The sequence below is a fragment of the Pseudochaenichthys georgianus genome, chromosome 6 (genome assembly GCF_902827115.2).
Source record: "Pseudochaenichthys georgianus chromosome 6, fPseGeo1.2, whole genome shotgun sequence".
Taxonomy (NCBI): Eukaryota; Metazoa; Chordata; class Actinopteri; order Perciformes; family Channichthyidae; genus Pseudochaenichthys; species Pseudochaenichthys georgianus.
In genome coordinates this window covers 3128499-3145388 of record NC_047508.1, presented here as the reverse complement: position 1 = coordinate 3145388, position 16890 = coordinate 3128499, and the positions used below count along the sequence as shown (strand labels likewise).

The window sequence follows — 16890 nt, the reverse complement described above, 5'->3', positions numbered from 1 at the left end:
AGTGCTATGGAGCTCAAGGTGATGACAATAACAGGGGTGGGGCAAGGAACAGCTGTGTACAATTGTCTGTATGACATTACTATACCCTGGGTGCTGGGCCGTATTACAGTACAGGGAATTTCTTGGTTTGTACCCAGGGCCGGTTCTGTGATGCCCTAGGCGAGATTTTAGCTGTCCCCCCAATCAATAGAGTATCCAAGGAATACAGAGAAGAACATTACACATATCCACAGTATTTAAGTAATGTTAATTTACAATAAATATTGTTGTTTTTGTACTTTCTTTATTTGATTGGCAGTCAGTTGTTGATTACATGCAGATGTTGATAAAGGTACAGGTCACTTCAATATATTTCACACTAATTCATGAAGCAAGTTAGACATTTTGATGTTCCAGACATGGGGACATTTTCTCTAACTGGACCTTGTTGAATTTTAGTTGAAGACCCCTGATCTAGGGGGTACAACTCTAAACACCCATATGAAAAAGATCGGTTTATATTTTAATAATCAAATAATGATGTGAACATAACTAATAACCCACAGCCAAAAACAAATAAATGTAAAGTATTTTATTTTTGTTGTCCATTCATATATTATTTTACCTAGTTAACATTTATTTACGCATATTTTTTTATCTCACAAGTTTTAAACGATATTTTTGATTTACTGTCGTATTGTATACATAGAAGTTATTTCAAACCTGTTTATCCCAATAATTATAAAGGAGTGCCTTGGAAATATGTGTTTACATAAATTGTGATCAAAATGTTTGAGACCCACTGAGATAACTTAGACTAAAGTGAACTATCTAAATACAGAGTCCTTTGCTTTACCTCACTGAGCCTCTCAGTCTTACAGTAGACAGCTCTCTTCCACCCTTGTTGTAGAAACATCTTCTTATATCTGTTAGCGCAGCTAGCACCAGATGCTAATAACAACAGTGCCGGTACCGGTGCACCCTTCTCCCTCGCTCGCTCCCATGATCACTCGCACTTTGGCTGTGAGCTGCGGGCGCCTGATAAGCCAACATCCCCCACAAATCTGAGATGTCAGATTTGACATATCCATTGTGTCCATGGCAACAGCCTATGGTGAGATCTCAGATTTGGCGTAAAGCTGTTGTGGCATGGACCGGTGATATACAAGCGAAGTTTGGGGGACGATCGGACCGTGTCCATTGGAGTTACAGCGTCATTGTGTTTTATGGCGAGGCATGCGTTTCTATGGAAACGGCATATGATGACGCCCCATAATTGACGTAGAGCTGTTGAGGGCAGGACCATTATCTGAAGTCTGCTGCTCTGAGCATGTCAGTTGGAGTTATGACATCATCGTGTTCCATGACACAGGTGTTTATATTTGAGTTAACGAGGTGTCCAGAGATCAAAGGTTTCCATGGCGCTGAGAGCTGCGCATAAGCCGAGGCCCCCTGCACAATGTTAGGCCCCATGCTGCCTGCATGATCGGCCTGTAGGGAGGGACGGCCCTGGGAGCACGTCTGTAACCCGACACCGTTGCAATGAATCGACATCTGACCAATCACGGCTTTGATACGTCCACTAATGCAGGTGAAGAGATGTCGGTGAAAAGACAGTTTCAGTCCGGCGCCATCAAGAGGGGGAAAAAAAAAAATGAAGAAACTAGAGCATCACTCAAAGGTGTGTTATTGTATGAGTCAAATGTACAACTTGTGAATGTTGTATATGTCAAACTTTTGCCAATTGCCATATCAGCTGCAATTCACGACATGAAGAAGGCAGTCTCTGCATAGCCTACAGAATAATGGAGATGCAGTTATTTCCAGCATTCTTTATTTACCGTTCATTCAAGTATTTTATGCCTTTTATCTGCTTTATGTAGGCTACAGGAGGAAGAGTGGTAAACTGTCTGTCTAGTTGGCTTACATAACAGTTAAAGTTTACAGCTTAAAAAACATGGAGCATTTGTTTCCCTTTTTATTAATTTTTATGTCAATTTGCACATTTCATGGTGATGCTCAGCCTCTCCCCTTAACTCCTAACAGTCATCATGTCAACCACAACACAGAGAAATACTCATAGAAATGTGTGTGTAGTTGTTGATACATTGCTGACAGAGGGAACTACATTTGAATACAGATTTAAGAAATACCAGTTTTTGAGCATGTCATAAGTATGTTTGTCTTTACTATATTACAACTATATTATAATAAAATAATATAGTATTTATATTATTGAATTGATTATGATTATTATTATTATTACAATAATATATATATACAAGTAGTGTTATACAAGTAGTTTATTTGCATTAATTATATTTTAATATTTTTGAGGCTATTTGCCATTTACCTCACTGTATAAAAAAGTAACTGTTAATAATAATAAACAGGAATTATATTTGCAAAGTAGTTTTTTTTTTCTCTCACTCCTGTCGGTGCCCCCCACCAGCATCATCTCACAATGTCGCTTGGGGCCCCAAGTTGGCCAGGGACGGCCCTGGGTGAGTGTAATAAGGAAGCAAAGTTGACGTTCAGTGTGTTCCCGGGAGCATAGGCCTATAAGGATGTATCCACGATGTTGAAAATATACGGGGAGTGCGAAAATAAGGAGGATGCCGGCCTCGGACACGATGACGTAGCATCCTTGAAATAGTGGCTCTAGAGAAGCCTTCCTCGACATTAGAGGTTTCTCAATACTCAAATTTCGACTCCTCGGTCCTCCGGTAGTGACCCGGAAATGAAGGACATCTAATTTCTCTAAATGCACTTCGAGGACCGAGGCCCCGTCTCAGGCCGGTTAAATGAAATCCTTGCTTCCCTCACTTGCGTTGTTTCCCTGCGTTTAGTCCCTCCCACCAGGGAAGCATGGTAGAGACGCAAGGAAACCACAAGAAGCAGGGAAATTAATTTTAAGAGCAATGGGACGTCCTTTCCTCCGGAGCGTCACGTGAAGCGACTTCCGTTTGTGATGACGCCGCACAGCAGCTCTGTCCCCGTTGTTTTCACAAACACCCCCGCCACACATTTACTGAGACAAACATTTGTATCATCTGTTGTAGACCCCAATAAATAAAATAAAATAAGAACTCATTCTCAAAAAAGATAAACGCCATTCTTAAAATGTATAAACGAACACTAGTTTGATTAATATTGGAGTGCACAATAGATATAAAATAATTGAGAGAAGAAAAAGAGATATATTATCTATCAAAACCCAGTTAGATTAAGGCTGCGGCCACACAAGGACGAAAACGGCTTAACGCATAGGATTAACGCAAACGCAATCGCAAACAAGCTTCCGTCCACACGCAATAGTTATCCGGATAGTGTCTGCCCACACGAGACCGCTCCGTTTAGCTCCAACCGCTGGAGAAGCTGCAGTACATATGCAGGAGCCTGTACGCTGCGTTGTAACTTCGGCCCAATCCCAAACCACTCCCTCGACCCTCCCCCTCCGTGACGGAGTGAACTCCGTCTGTAGGCACACTCACAGCTGAATGAAGTTCCCTCCATTAAGGGTTAAGGGTATAAATACAGCGGCAAGCTTTGGGACAGCCTCCCCTCTTTCCGCAGGAAACGGACGTCATGGTGTCCAGCCCACATCTGTCGGCTGCATTGACCTGCGTTGCTATCCGTCGCCTGTTAGCGGGTGCAATGGCAAGATCCAACAGAAGGCGCAGAAGGTTGAGGCGCATTTTAGCGATGTGCCAGTGGCAGGTAAACATTTCAATATTGCCAATACAACAATTATCTTCACTTTATTTCTTATATAGTAGCCTATGAACTTTGTATGTGTAATACAAATAGATATTTAGATATATTGTGATATACATTCATTTAGTCTTTCTTTATAAGCTATACGTGTATATCTGTATAGTGTCTGTAGAATTCCAACACAGAGAAATGTTGTCAGTAGTTTATAGAATAAAAAAGGAAAGGTTAATTTGACTTGCTCTCAGAAGTGTGCGTGTGTGTGTGTGTGTGTGTGTGTGTGTGTGTGTGTGTGTGTGTGTGTGTGTGTGTGTGTGTGTGTGTGTGTGTGTGTGTGTGTGTGTGTGTGTGTGTGTGTGTGTGTGTGTGTGTGTGTGTGTGTGTGTGTGTGTGTGTGTGTGTGTGTGTGTGTGTGTGTGTGTGTGTGTGTGTGTGTGTGTGTGTGTGTGTGTGTGTGTGTGTGTGTGTGTGTGTGTGTGTGTGTCGTTCTCACCGTGTATGCCAACCCTGAAGCCTGTCTAAAGAAGGACTTTAGAGTTAAGTGATCTAGTGTGGTGTATTTGGTGCAGATGCTTTCCTCCCCAAAGGACCACGGATGGGGACAAGACATCGAGGTGCTTGTTCTCCTCTGTGGTGGGTTCAGCATTCGGGATTCCCAAATCGACGGTCCACAGGATCATCAAACACGTCACCGGGAAGATAAAGGCCAACCTGAAGACCCTCATTTCCCTGCCAACCGCAGATGAGCTGCCAGAGATTGCAGATGGCTTCTGTCAGCTTGCAAAGAGTCCTGCATTTCACCGTGCTGCTGGTGCGATTGATGGATGCCATATTCGCATCAAACCTCCAGGAAACGAGTACCACAAGGAGTACATCAATTACAAGCTGTTTCCTTCCATCCAGATGCAGGCCATCTGTGACTCAACTGGGAGATTCCTGGATGTCTTCATCGGCTATCCAGGCTCCGTTCATGATGCCACAGTACTGCGAAACAGCCCCATCTTCTGCCAGGCACTTCCCCCAGCTGGTTGGTTCCTCCTTGGGGACGGTGGTTATCCCTGCCTGGAAAAACCAGTGGGATTACTCACACCCTACAAGGTCCCTCGCGGCCAGGTGCAGGCCAGATTCAACAGGCATCATGCCAGGGCTCGGTCTGTGGTGGAAAGAGCATTTGGAAGGATGAAGGCTCGCTGGAGGGCCACCCTTTTCAAAGCGCTGGAGGTCAGTCCAAGCTTTGCCCCTGACATCATTGCATGTTGTGCATTTCTGCACAATCTGCATAGACATGAACGATGTCCTTGAGGATGCTGAAGCCTTCCCCCCTGAAGATGGGGACCAGAGTCCTCCCCCTGCCGCAGCATGTGGACAGGAAAGTCCTGGACACCACCTAAGGAACAGGATTGCTGCACAACTCTCTGCTCCTGTCCAAATGGCACCACACCTGAGAGAGCACGATTACATCTAATGATGTAATCGTGAACTTTGTTTTTTTGTTTTTTTTTGGCAAAACGTGGTTGTCTGTTAACTTGTGTTTTTGAAATGATGTGCACACATACCTGATTTAATTTTGTTTGTTTTAGTGAGCTCCACTTCTCACTTTAGAGAAAAGAGGTGAAATAAAATAAACCTGTGCACCGTTGATTTCAAACTTGGTTTTCCTGAATTGTCTTTCTGCATAATCCCAAATTGGAGACAAATGTCCTTACCTCTTGGATCATTCAATCACGAGCACAGAGCAAAGGTTCAGAAAATGAACACAGGTCTTCTAATACAATCACTTTTGTTTTTGAGTGAAACTCTGCAAATGGTTTGACATGAGCAATTAAGACCGTAAATGGCATGTATATTTTAATGCCTTATACCTATGAAGCGCACACACATATCTTTATTTAAGATGCTGATATTCAGGGTTAATCTTCAGACTTTGGAAAAAACACTTTAGTTCCGTGCACACCATTACTTTGTGCACAACTTTTCCTTCTACATTATGAAACCCACACAGAACAATGTAGCCATCTAACAATCAAGCAAACGCAATGTCACCTTCATCACCCGTCTACCTGTATTTACTATATCCCATACAATATTGAAGACATGAAGGACAGTACGTTAAATTAGGTTTATTGTCTTCCAAATAAATAATACAAGCGAACAAAAACAAGTCTTTAAAGTAACATCAATAATCAACATAGAAATGGCCAATGGTGGGGGGGGGGAAATAAATCACATTTTGTCGACCATTTTTTCGAACAGGGTTAGAAATGTATCTGAGTGCTGCATTATTTCTCTGTGGCGTTCGTCCTCTTTTTCTGCCTCGCGTTCTAGGCACTCCAGCACTCCCATAGCACCTTTTCTTTTTTTGGGGGGGGGCTGCTGGGTGGTTCCAGCCTCAGACAGTGATGAGGGTGGTGAGGGGTCTGGATCATCAGCCACATTTGGGGGGGGAAGGAAGAGGAGCAGGAAGCAGCCTCCGGATCAAAGAGGATTGTGGGGTTTGCCAAGGCTGAGGCAACAAGGACAGAAGGACTAATTGAAGGCCTTGCACCTATGGCCTCATCCATGGCCATGAAGAAGGGCCATGTGGCAGGGGTTTCTTCCCCCTGATCAGTCCCTGTTCCAGTCCTTGGCCTTTTAAGTTCCTATTGCAAACAAATGCATGTTAGAAATCTTTGTTCAGCTTTTTCAAAAACAAACATGTTTTACAATAACAATACACCATTTACCTTGTATTTCTTTTTTAGGTTCTCTCATTTCTTGGAGGCCTGTTTGTGAGACACATGTTGCCCAAGGTCCAGTTCCTTAATGATTGACCTGTTATCATAGAATATTTAAACAATATATATTGGTGTTGAGGCAATGACCCACAGTGCACATTCATTACTTTCATTGCACAAAATATGAATTGAGTATATAACTCACTCCCATGCTTCTTTGGCAGCATTGCGTTTTTTGCAGAACAGGTCATCCTTTTCCATTCTTAAAGCAATAAGTGCCTTGGTTTTTACCACAGTCCCTGAAATTACAAATCACACTTAAGTTTAAACTGATTTCGTAAGTGAATGGATACATGAATTGACACATGTGTTGTTAGTTTGATTCCGATTTAGATTTGTACATCTTCACAATTAAAATCTAATGTAATCTTGGCAAATCAAATTAACACGTGTAGATTTATAAATACATGTTTTAGTTAAGGCAACGTATTATTTATCCTTTAAAAAAATAACCACATGGAACTCACATTTGTATGACGTTGTTTCCTCCATGCCCGAAAAACGGTTGCACACCTGTGGAGTGAGATTATCAAGCCTGCATCCATGCAAACTCGCTGTCGGAGGCTTTTATAACCCACTACGCCTCCGCCCTGATTGCTTTGGACCAGCCCTTAATATGGCGGACCCTCCGCGTGAACGCGCAAACGGAGGGGTAGGGTGTAGGGGTAGGGTGTAGGGGGCGGTTTGGGAATGGGCCTTCCTCCACAAAAGCAGCGAAGAACCATGGTTGTCATGGTTGCCCTTCTGTTTATTCTCCGCGGTGGGGGCCGAGGGAACCCGGCAGAGTTTTTCGCCAGTCAACGTGTATTAAAGTTTAAATCTTCCGGACAAAATTATAAAAGTGCCGGTCAAAGGTCTTCTTTGTTATTTATTGAGCTTTAAAAAAAACGAATAACGACTCTATATAATATAATAATACACGGAGCCTCTCTTTTTCCTCCCTCTCTTCGGACAGCGTCAGTGTCTGTCTCATGCAGCAGCTGATCCAGTAATGAGTGACCCGGCCGACAGTAAAAATAAACATATTTATAACTAGTTTAGGGAGTTTGAGAGGTAATTAAAATAGCTAAGGGTGATGATCTGACTTGAAGTGTGTGTTTTGATGCAGCGGAAGGAGCTGCAGGTGAGCAGAGCTGCGTGTTTCCGTCCTGTCAGATTAGACTTCACTCGCGTTTAGGTCCATATCGAGAGAAAGATAAATAATCTGAATTCAGGGTGCAGTTTAGTTTGACGCGGGGGTGAGCAGCAGCAGAGGTGGGGAGAGGCGGGGCTATTGCCTCATCATTATTGCTGTAGATCAGGGGTGCCCAACCAGTCGATCGCGATCGACCGGTCGATCGCAGGGAGATTCCCAGTCGATCGCGAGATGTGTCTAAAAATAGAACAACAATATTCTGTGTTATCGTTAATGTCCTGTAACATAACTTTCCTGTGCCAGAATAATGCACTTGAACGCATCAAAGCTTTGTGATTGGCCGGCGTGACCCCATGTGTCGGGGCGTGGCTGGTGAGCAGTGGGCAGTGCACTAGTTCGCTAACGTTGTCCGGGGACAAGGGGACATTTAATTTACAGCGCTGAGCGAACAATCCTCCGTGTTTGAACGTCTTAAATCGCTGCATAGCCGATTTATTTTGACTGGATTATCCCAGAGGGTCTAAAGATTCTTTATAACACAGTTTGAGATTTGTGAAACCTTAATTCTATTTGTGAAAATACAAACAAGGGAGATTTCAGTGCTTTTTTTAATCTAGACCACATTAGACCAGGTCCTGATCTGAAACCACTAGACCTAGACTCATAAAATCTGGACTGGATTATCCCAGAGGGTCTAAAGATTCTTTATAACCCAGTCTCAGATTTGTGAAACCTAAATTCTATTTGTGAAAATACAAACAAGGGAGATTTCAGTGCTTTTTCACATGTAGACCACATTAGACCAGGTCCTGATCTAAAACCACTAGACCTAGACTCATCAAATCTGGACTGGATTATCCCAGAGGGTCTAAAGATTCTTTATAACATAGTTTCAGATTTGTGAAACCTTAATTCTATTTGTGAAAATACAAACAAGGGAGATTTTGCTGCTTTTTTTAAATCTAGACCACATTAGACCAGGTCCTGATCTGAAACCACTAGACCTAGACTCATCAAATCTGGACTGGATTATCCCAGATAGGCTAAAGATTCTTTATAACCCAGTTTCAGATTTGTGAAACCTTTATTCTATTTGTGAAAATACAAAAAATACAAAAAATGTAGACCACATTAGACCAGGTCCTGATCTGAAACCACTAGACCTACACTTATCCCAGAGGGTCTAAAGATTCTTTATAACACAGTTTGTGATTTGTGAAATCTTTATTTTATTTGTGAAAATAGAAACACAGGTGGAAGGCCAGGATCAGGATCAGAAAGTGAACCTCCCAGCTGGGCAAGCAGGGCACAAACAGGACAACACTCCCAGTACCTGCCAGAGGACAGCAAGGCAGGGAGCACAGACAGGCAGAAGGGGTCGTCACAACATGTTCTTTTGTTTTGTTTTATTGTTCTGTCTTTGTATTTAAGTATTCCAGTAATGTATGTTGCATGTTTTAATTTGATTGTATTTACTTGTTTAAATGAAATTTGTTTTAGGTTCACTTATAAAATCTGTCCAGGGACAACAGATGATAGCCTCTTGGCTAACTCTGGCACATTTACAGGAATGTTAATTAATGTGCACTGTCCCTGTTAAACAAATGAATACATAAATAAAAATAAGTGTATGCTCCTCATTTAGGTGATAATTCTTTATCTACAAAGTTTTCGTATCTTAAATACTGTTTCATAGCAAACAAAAAAATGAAAGAGATGTTAAAGGAATTCAGGTTCATGAGATAAAATAGAATAAAGGTTTCACAAATGTGAAACTGTGTTATAAAGAATCTTTAGACCCTCTGAGATAATCCAGTCCAGATTTGATGAGTCTAGGTCTAGTGGTTTCAGATCAGGACCTGGTCTAATGTGGTCTACATGTGAAAAAAAGCACTGAAATCTCCCTTGTTTGTATTTTCACAAATAGAATAAAGGTTTCACAAATCTGAAACTGTGTTATAAAGAATCTTTAGACCCTCTGGGATAATCCAGTCCAGATTTGATGAGTCTAGGTCTAGTGGTTTCAGATCAGGACCTGGTCTAATGTGGTCTACATGTGAAAAAAGCAATGAAATCTCACTTTTTGTATTTTCACAAATAGAATAAAGGTTTCACAAATCTCAAACTGTGTTATAAAGAATCTTTAGCCTCCGTGGGATAATCCAGTCCAGATTTGATGAGTCTAGGTCTAGTGGTTTTAGATCAGGACCTGGTCTAATGTGGTCTACATGTGAAAAAAGCAATGAAATCTCACTTTTTGTATTTTCACAAATAGAATAAAGGTTTCACAAATCTCAAACTGTGTTATAAAGAATCTTTAGCCTCTGTGTGATAATCCAGTCCAGATTTGATGAGTGTAGGTCTAGTGGTTTCAGACCAGGACCTGGTCTAATGTGGTCTACATGTGAAAAAAGCAATGAAATCTCACTTTTTGTATTTTCACAAATAGAATAAAGGTTTCACAAATCTCAAACTGTGTTATAAAGAATCTTTAGCCTCTGTGTGATAATCCAGTCCAGATTTGATGAGTGTAGGTCTAGTGGTTTTAGATCAGGACCTGGTCTAATGTGGTCAGGATGCGAAAAAAGCACTGAAATCTCCCTTGTTTGTATTTTCACAAATAGAATAAAGGTTTCACAAATCTGAAACTGTGTTATAAAGAATATTTAGCCTCCGTGGGATAATCCAGTCCAGATTTGATGAGTCTAGGTCTAGTGGTTTTAGATCAGGACCTGGTCTAATCTGGTCTACATGTGAAAAAAGCACTGAAATCTCACTTTTTGTATTTTCACAAATATAATAAAGGTTTCACAAATCTCAAACTGTGTTATAAAGAATCTTTAAACTCTCTGGGATAATCCAGTCCAAATAAATCGGCTTTGCAGCGATTTAAGAGGTTAAAACACGGAGGATTGTTCGCTCAGCGCTGTAAATGAAATGTCCCTTAACTTTCCCCTTAACTGCCGAATCGGATGCTCTGAATCGGAAGCCAACTTCAGCGTCGTAAGTTGTGTGACAGTCCGCACAGACACACAAGACCGCAATTATGGCAGAAGCAAAACATATATAATTTTCACTCCGAGTGGGAGGATGATTATTTTTGTATCTATTCCAATTCAAAGTCCATCTGTCTCATCTGCAATGCGAGCGTGGCTTTATCGAAGAAGGGTAATTTAGGAGCGGCATTTCAAAACAGTGCACAAACGCTACGAGACGGAATTCCCTCCTAATTCTGCCCTACGCTCCAAAAGGGGAGGGGCCTGAAAGGACAGCTAAATGCACAGCAGTCCATTTTCACCAGGCCCAACAACAAGAGCAAGGCTGCTACCATAGCATCTTAGGCTGCGGCCCCACGAGGACGAAAACGGCTAAACGCATAGGATTAATGCAAACGCAATCGCAAACGGCTTCCGTCCACATGCAATAATTATCCGGATAGTGTCTGCCCACACGAGACCGCTCCGTTTAGCTCCAACCGCTGGAGAAGCTGCAGTACATATGCAGGAGCCTCTACGTGGCGCTGTAACTTCCTCCACAAAAGCAGCGAAGAAGCATGGTTGTCATGGTTGCCCTTCTGTTTATTCTCCGCGGTGGGGGCCGAGGGAACCGGGCAGAGTTTTTCGCCAGTCAGCGTGTATTAAAGTTGAAATCTTCCGGACAAAATTATAAAAGTGCCGGTCAAAGGTCTTCTTTGTTATTTATTGAGCTTTAAAACAAATGAATAACGACTATATAATATAATGATAAAATACACGGAGCCTCTCTTTTTCCTCCTTCTCTTCGGACAGCGTCAGTGTCTGTCTCATGCAGCAGCTGATCCAGTAATGAGTGACCCGGCCGACAGTAAAAAATAAACATATTTATAACTAGTTTAGGGAGTTTGAGAGGTAATTAAAATAGCTAAGGGTGATGATCTGACTTGAAGTGTGTGTTTTGCTGCAGCGGGAGGAGCTGCAGGTGGGCAGAGCTGCGTGTCTCCGTCCTGTCAGATTAGACTTCACTCGCAAGAGAAAGATAAATAATCTGAATTCAGGATGCAGTTTACTTTGACGTGGGGGTGAGCAGCAGAGGTGGGGAGAGGCGGGGCTATTGCCTCATCATTATTGCTGTAGATGTTGCACAAACAACTGTAGCATGGTCAATAGCGTCCGGAGCACGATAGCAACTCTGCGATCCGCCATTGTTGTTGTTGTTGGTGGCGAAACACTTCAGCACTGGCGCGGGGTAAGCGGAGGTGAGCAGAAGAGGTGGGGAGAGGCGGGGCTATTGCGCAATCACTATCAGTGATCTGAAAATGTCCGTATAGGGCGCACACACGGAGCTGTTTGACCCCCCAGAGAGTGGCGTATGCATTTCTATCCACCTTGGGACCCGTTGTCGTTTCCTCAGTCGTTTAGTGCCATATTCGGTCGTCCTCGTGTGGCCGAACGGTCTATATGACACTAAACAGTAACGCAAACGACCGAATTTGTCCTCGTGGGGCCGCAGCCTTAACGTGTCAGTCACGTTCTTGCGAAACACATGAAGTCTTTCAAAGACGGTGAAGTTGTGAAAGAAGCATTCCTGGAGGCTGTCGATGCGTAATAAAAATAACAGTAGCATTTCAACAGGTTTTTGATATGATAAAAACTCAAGTTAGATACCGTTATTAATCAGCTTTGAGTTTGTTTGAACTTATTCATTATAATTATTGTACAAAATGGTATAAGAATGCAAACTTAAATTGATTATAGTCTATTATCAATTCAGGTTAAGAAACTAGTGTTGCTTGCATCCTATTTTAAAGGCATTTCTTTTTATAATCTACTAAAATGCAACAAAAAAAGGGTTTGATTCTATTAATTTTGTCTTTTTTATTTCACTGTTGCAGCAGATTCCTGTGTAGCTTCAGATCTGAGTTGTCTTATTAGTAAGCCTAATTTATACTTTTGTAGCAACACTATTTGTATATAATGGCAAATAAAGGGTTCACAGTCTTTTCTTTTTCCCTGTGTCATATGTGGCAGCACTGTTCAATGTTTCTTGAAGACATTACCCACTGTAGTTTGTGACGTGTGAATAAACTCCAACTCTGTATCAACAACACTGTTGTGTAACTTCAGTTACATACTTGTATGTGTGTAGATTAGAAAGAGGTAAGATAATGGATCTGCAGCATTTTATGAAGTATTAATCGTACAAAGGTCAGTTTTATACAAGTAGAAGTGTGCATTTACCTGGTAATAGGCTGTCAGTAATGGCTACGCCTCTCTATTTGGACTAGTAGATCTCGGCAGACTGGCAACTTCAAAAGTAGCTCTCGGTTCAAAAAAGGTTGGGCACCCCTGCTGTAGATGTTGCACAAACAACTGTAGCATGGTCAATACCGTCCAGAGCACGATAGCAACTCTGCGATCCGCCATTGTTGTTGTTGTTGGTGGCGAAACACTTCAGCAATGGCCGGGGTAAGCGGAGGTGAGCAGAAGAGGTGGGGAGAGGCGGGGCTATTGCGCAATCACTATCAGTGATCTGAAAATGTTCGGATAGGGCGCACACACGGAGCCGTTTGACCCCCCAGAGAGTTGCGTATGCCTTTCTATCCACCTTGGGACCCGTTATCGTTTCCTCAGTCGTTTAGTGCCATATTCGGTCGTCCTCGTGTGGCCGAACGGTCTATATGACACTAAACAGTAACGCAAACGACCGAATTCGTCCTCGTGTGGCCGCAGCCTAACATTCATTGGATTACACACTTTGTTTGTTTGTGGATATGTAGCACATTAACATTTTAAATAGCACTTAAAGGTGGGGTAGGTAAGTTTCAGAAACCGGCTCGAGATACACTTTTTGTTATATTCCATGGAATGCTCTTAACATCCCGATAGCAATGAATATCTTAAGTGGTTTGACAAAAATCCATAAAAAAAAATGTCATCTGTGGAAGCCGTAGTACTGTAAAAAGTACAACCACCCTGTCTGTCAGCCTTCCATCTCGTGCGCGCACAAATGTATCTCGTGCCCTCATTGGGCGTGCCGTCATTGGGCGTGCATTGCAGCAGTACTTCAATGACTCACCAGCAACAGGCGGCCACTTTCACCAGTCTGCTGACGTCATGTGCGCGTTCATGTGTGTTGGAGGAGGTGCTCTGTAAGGAAGTCTGAAGGAAGGGGCGGATTCTTTTCGGCTGTGAAATGATTTTTGACCACTTTGTTGTTCAGATATATCACATATTTGTAACAAAATTATACATTAATTGAAACAAAACGGTATAAACTGAGGAGTGACTCTCGTGAGTTTCATGTATTTTCTTCACTCCGCTGGGAAACTGCTCTCATGTCAAGAAGCATCATCGTCCAATCAGTGAGCGATACACAGTAAGGGGGCCGGGCGAGTGTCTGAGGATTTCAGCGGAGGATGGTCTGGCGGTTCCTCGGTTATCGCTCCTCCATTATCGATCCTCGGTCCTCCGGCAGAAATAAGAGCCATGGGACAGTACTCAAGATGGCGCAGGCAAATCAACTTCCGGTGAGACTGAGGAGCGAGGAAATGAAAATAGTTGACCTGAGACGGGGCTCGAGCATCGAGGAGGCTCTCTGGAGGAGCTCTAACCGAGGAGACACAGATGGTTCCTCCACGGATGCATTTCCGGGAACGGTGGAGGCGTTACGCACAAGCCCCCAGGAAGTGCGCCGGACTCAGATTAAAATATTCGTGCTGACCAAACGGCGGTACTACACTTCCGTTTGGTTGCCAGGCCCGGAAACACTTTTTCCCATTGACTAACGTAATGTGAATGCATTGATAACAGGAGATAGAACTACGATTTTTGTTAATTATTAGTGAATAAAGGTTTTGATTTGCAATATTTATACAACAAATCGATATGTGTATGTATTTACATCAATATGTTTTAAAAAATAAAATCGAATTTGCTAATATTAAGTGATAATATTAGGATTAGTGTGAACAACTAGTTTACATGTTACTAACAGTGCCTTGTTAAAGAGCCTGTTGCTGTTTATTTATAGCTTTGAATTCTTTCAAACCAATATTATCTTCTTAAACTTGTATGGTAGTCAGGAGCATCACTTTCTAATGTTTATTGATACATTTAGAGGGAGGGGATCTAAAGTAATGCTTTAAAATTCAGATTAGATTCATTTCTACCATTTTCTTAAATTCATGGTAGTTTCAGTAATCCCCTGGTAATTGAGGACACAAGTTATCTAAATGACTAATGTCATCTTTATGGCTTTCAGAAAGGACAGGAGACCGACAGGTGACTATCAAAGGACTAGCAGCAGCAGCAGGACTAGCAGCATATGATGATAATGATGATGTTAAATGTGTTGTTTTAGGAACATCCATTAGCAAATACATGGAATTCAATAAACATTGAATAGCATATCATGCAGTTTGTCGGTGCCTTTTCCTCCGTGTTGTCCTGGTTTGCTGTGCTGCCTCCTAGTAGCCACCATGGTTTGCTGTGCTGCCTGGGGATGCTCAAATCGCTCAGAAAAAGGAGTACGAATGTACGGCTTCCCCACTGACACAGAGCAGAGGAAAAAATGTCTGGCTCAAGTCAGCAGGAGCAATTTCACGACCAACAGCAACAAAATATGTGATGTAATTATATACAAACACTGCATTTTCACTTTTTCACAAAACGAAAACCACACCATTGGGAAAACTTAATGTTTTGTTTAATACAAAAAAACAGGGAAAGGCTTGAAAAACACTGAGAGTTGAGACTCATGGTGCAGGGTGAGGGTCTCAGTGCAGGTATTCAGGCTCCATTGAACCCCCCTCTGGTTCTTGTGCTGAAAGAGGGAGTAACAGACAGGAGAAAGGGTTATACACACACAGCACACCTATTGGATGGGAAATGCCTTGGGGAGATAAGGTGTTTACTTATATAAAACAGTATTAAACTTACCTTGTGTTTTCACTCTCACTTAAGTCCCTCTCCCTTTGCCACCAATCCAGAATCAGCTGAGCTGCAACATTATACAGACAGGTAATAATCAACAGAATCACAAGGACACAATATGGCTCTGCTAAAAACACTCACTCTTACACGTACCAAAGTTATATTTATCTAATATTTAACTCCCTCCACCCCGTTTAGAAGCCCCTCTTCTCTAATTCAACATGTTGGACGAAATGACATTAAGAGAACGGAACTTACAATTAAAAGGCTGTTCAACGTGTGTTGCTAACTTGCTTCGGTATGCTAGCTTAATCTGTTATCTGTAAACGTTCCCTAAATCTACTAATTTAGGGATAATCCACTGACATCCTTTAATACACATGTTCATTTGAATCAGATGTACTGATAATATCCGCAATATAAATCTTTAAACTTCTTCTTACCTTTAAAAGTCCGTCACGAACGGTCTATTATGCTGCAACTCCACAGCTCTGCCAGCCTTGGCGCTAACTTCCGGGGAACGATTGAGAGGCTCCACGATCCGCCATTGCTGTAAAAAAGTGGTCCATTGGAGTGAACGGAGATGTCGTAACTCTTCTATTAAATAGCTCTGGTACGTAGCCTCGGTTAAAGCAAACGGAAGAAGACGACATCAAACCACCGCAGCTCGGACTTGTTCCGGATCAGCGGAGGAGTGATGAGGTATCTAGAGATCTGAGTCCAGTGGGCTGCTTGTGTTTCTGTTCATCAGGACATCATATGACCAGCAGATCCTGTGTGAACGCTCTACGTTAGTCAGTGGACATCCGACAACATGCACACTAACTTATATTGCAGCAATAGGCTATACTTTAGTTTAAATAGCGTGAATAAACTAGCTTGAGAGCTAAAGTTAATTACATTCATCCAATGTCAGAAGGATTACCTTTTAACAAACGTTGTAATGCTTTTCTTTCATTTCAATTTGAGTAAAACATTGGAGATATAACATTGTGTTGTTTTCTTTTTACACTGACTCAGATATAATGAAAAGACTACGTCAGTCAAAGCTCAGCTTTGGTAAGGAAGAGACAGGACAGGCAGAGAGAAAGAAAGAGAGAGAAAGGGATGGAAGTCAGGGAGGAACTGCAGGTACAGTCACACAAAAGAATTTAGGCTTAATAACCCCATCTATCTATAACAATAGTCTTCATTTACAATATAGACAATATAATTGTAAAACAACATACATCTATTGCAGTTATGATGTCATAATAACATACAATTGTATAAAACACAATTTGCTTACATCTTTGTTCTCTTTTTAGAATCAAACAAAACTGATTTTGAACTGCAGGTACAGTCACACAAAAGAATTTAGGCTTAATAACCCCATCTA

At 42.0% G+C, this 16890-nt stretch overlaps 2 long non-coding RNA genes across 2 annotated transcripts; both read right to left on the bottom strand.

Annotated features, from left to right (window-relative positions):
* Positions 1–6279: 6279 nt before the first annotated feature.
* LOC117447541 (uncharacterized) lies at positions 6280–6691 on the bottom strand. Its single transcript, XR_004552240.2, has 3 exons — positions 6613–6691; positions 6417–6504; positions 6280–6332 (listed from the first exon to the last, which is right to left on the bottom strand). It is a non-coding gene; the product is annotated as an uncharacterized lncRNA (long non-coding RNA).
* An 8587-nt stretch (positions 6692–15278) lies between these two features.
* LOC139433948 (uncharacterized) lies at positions 15279–16090 on the bottom strand. Its single transcript, XR_011643340.1, has 3 exons — positions 15956–16090; positions 15519–15579; positions 15279–15402 (listed from the first exon to the last, which is right to left on the bottom strand). It is a non-coding gene; the product is annotated as an uncharacterized lncRNA (long non-coding RNA).
* Positions 16091–16890: the final 800 nt, after the last annotated feature.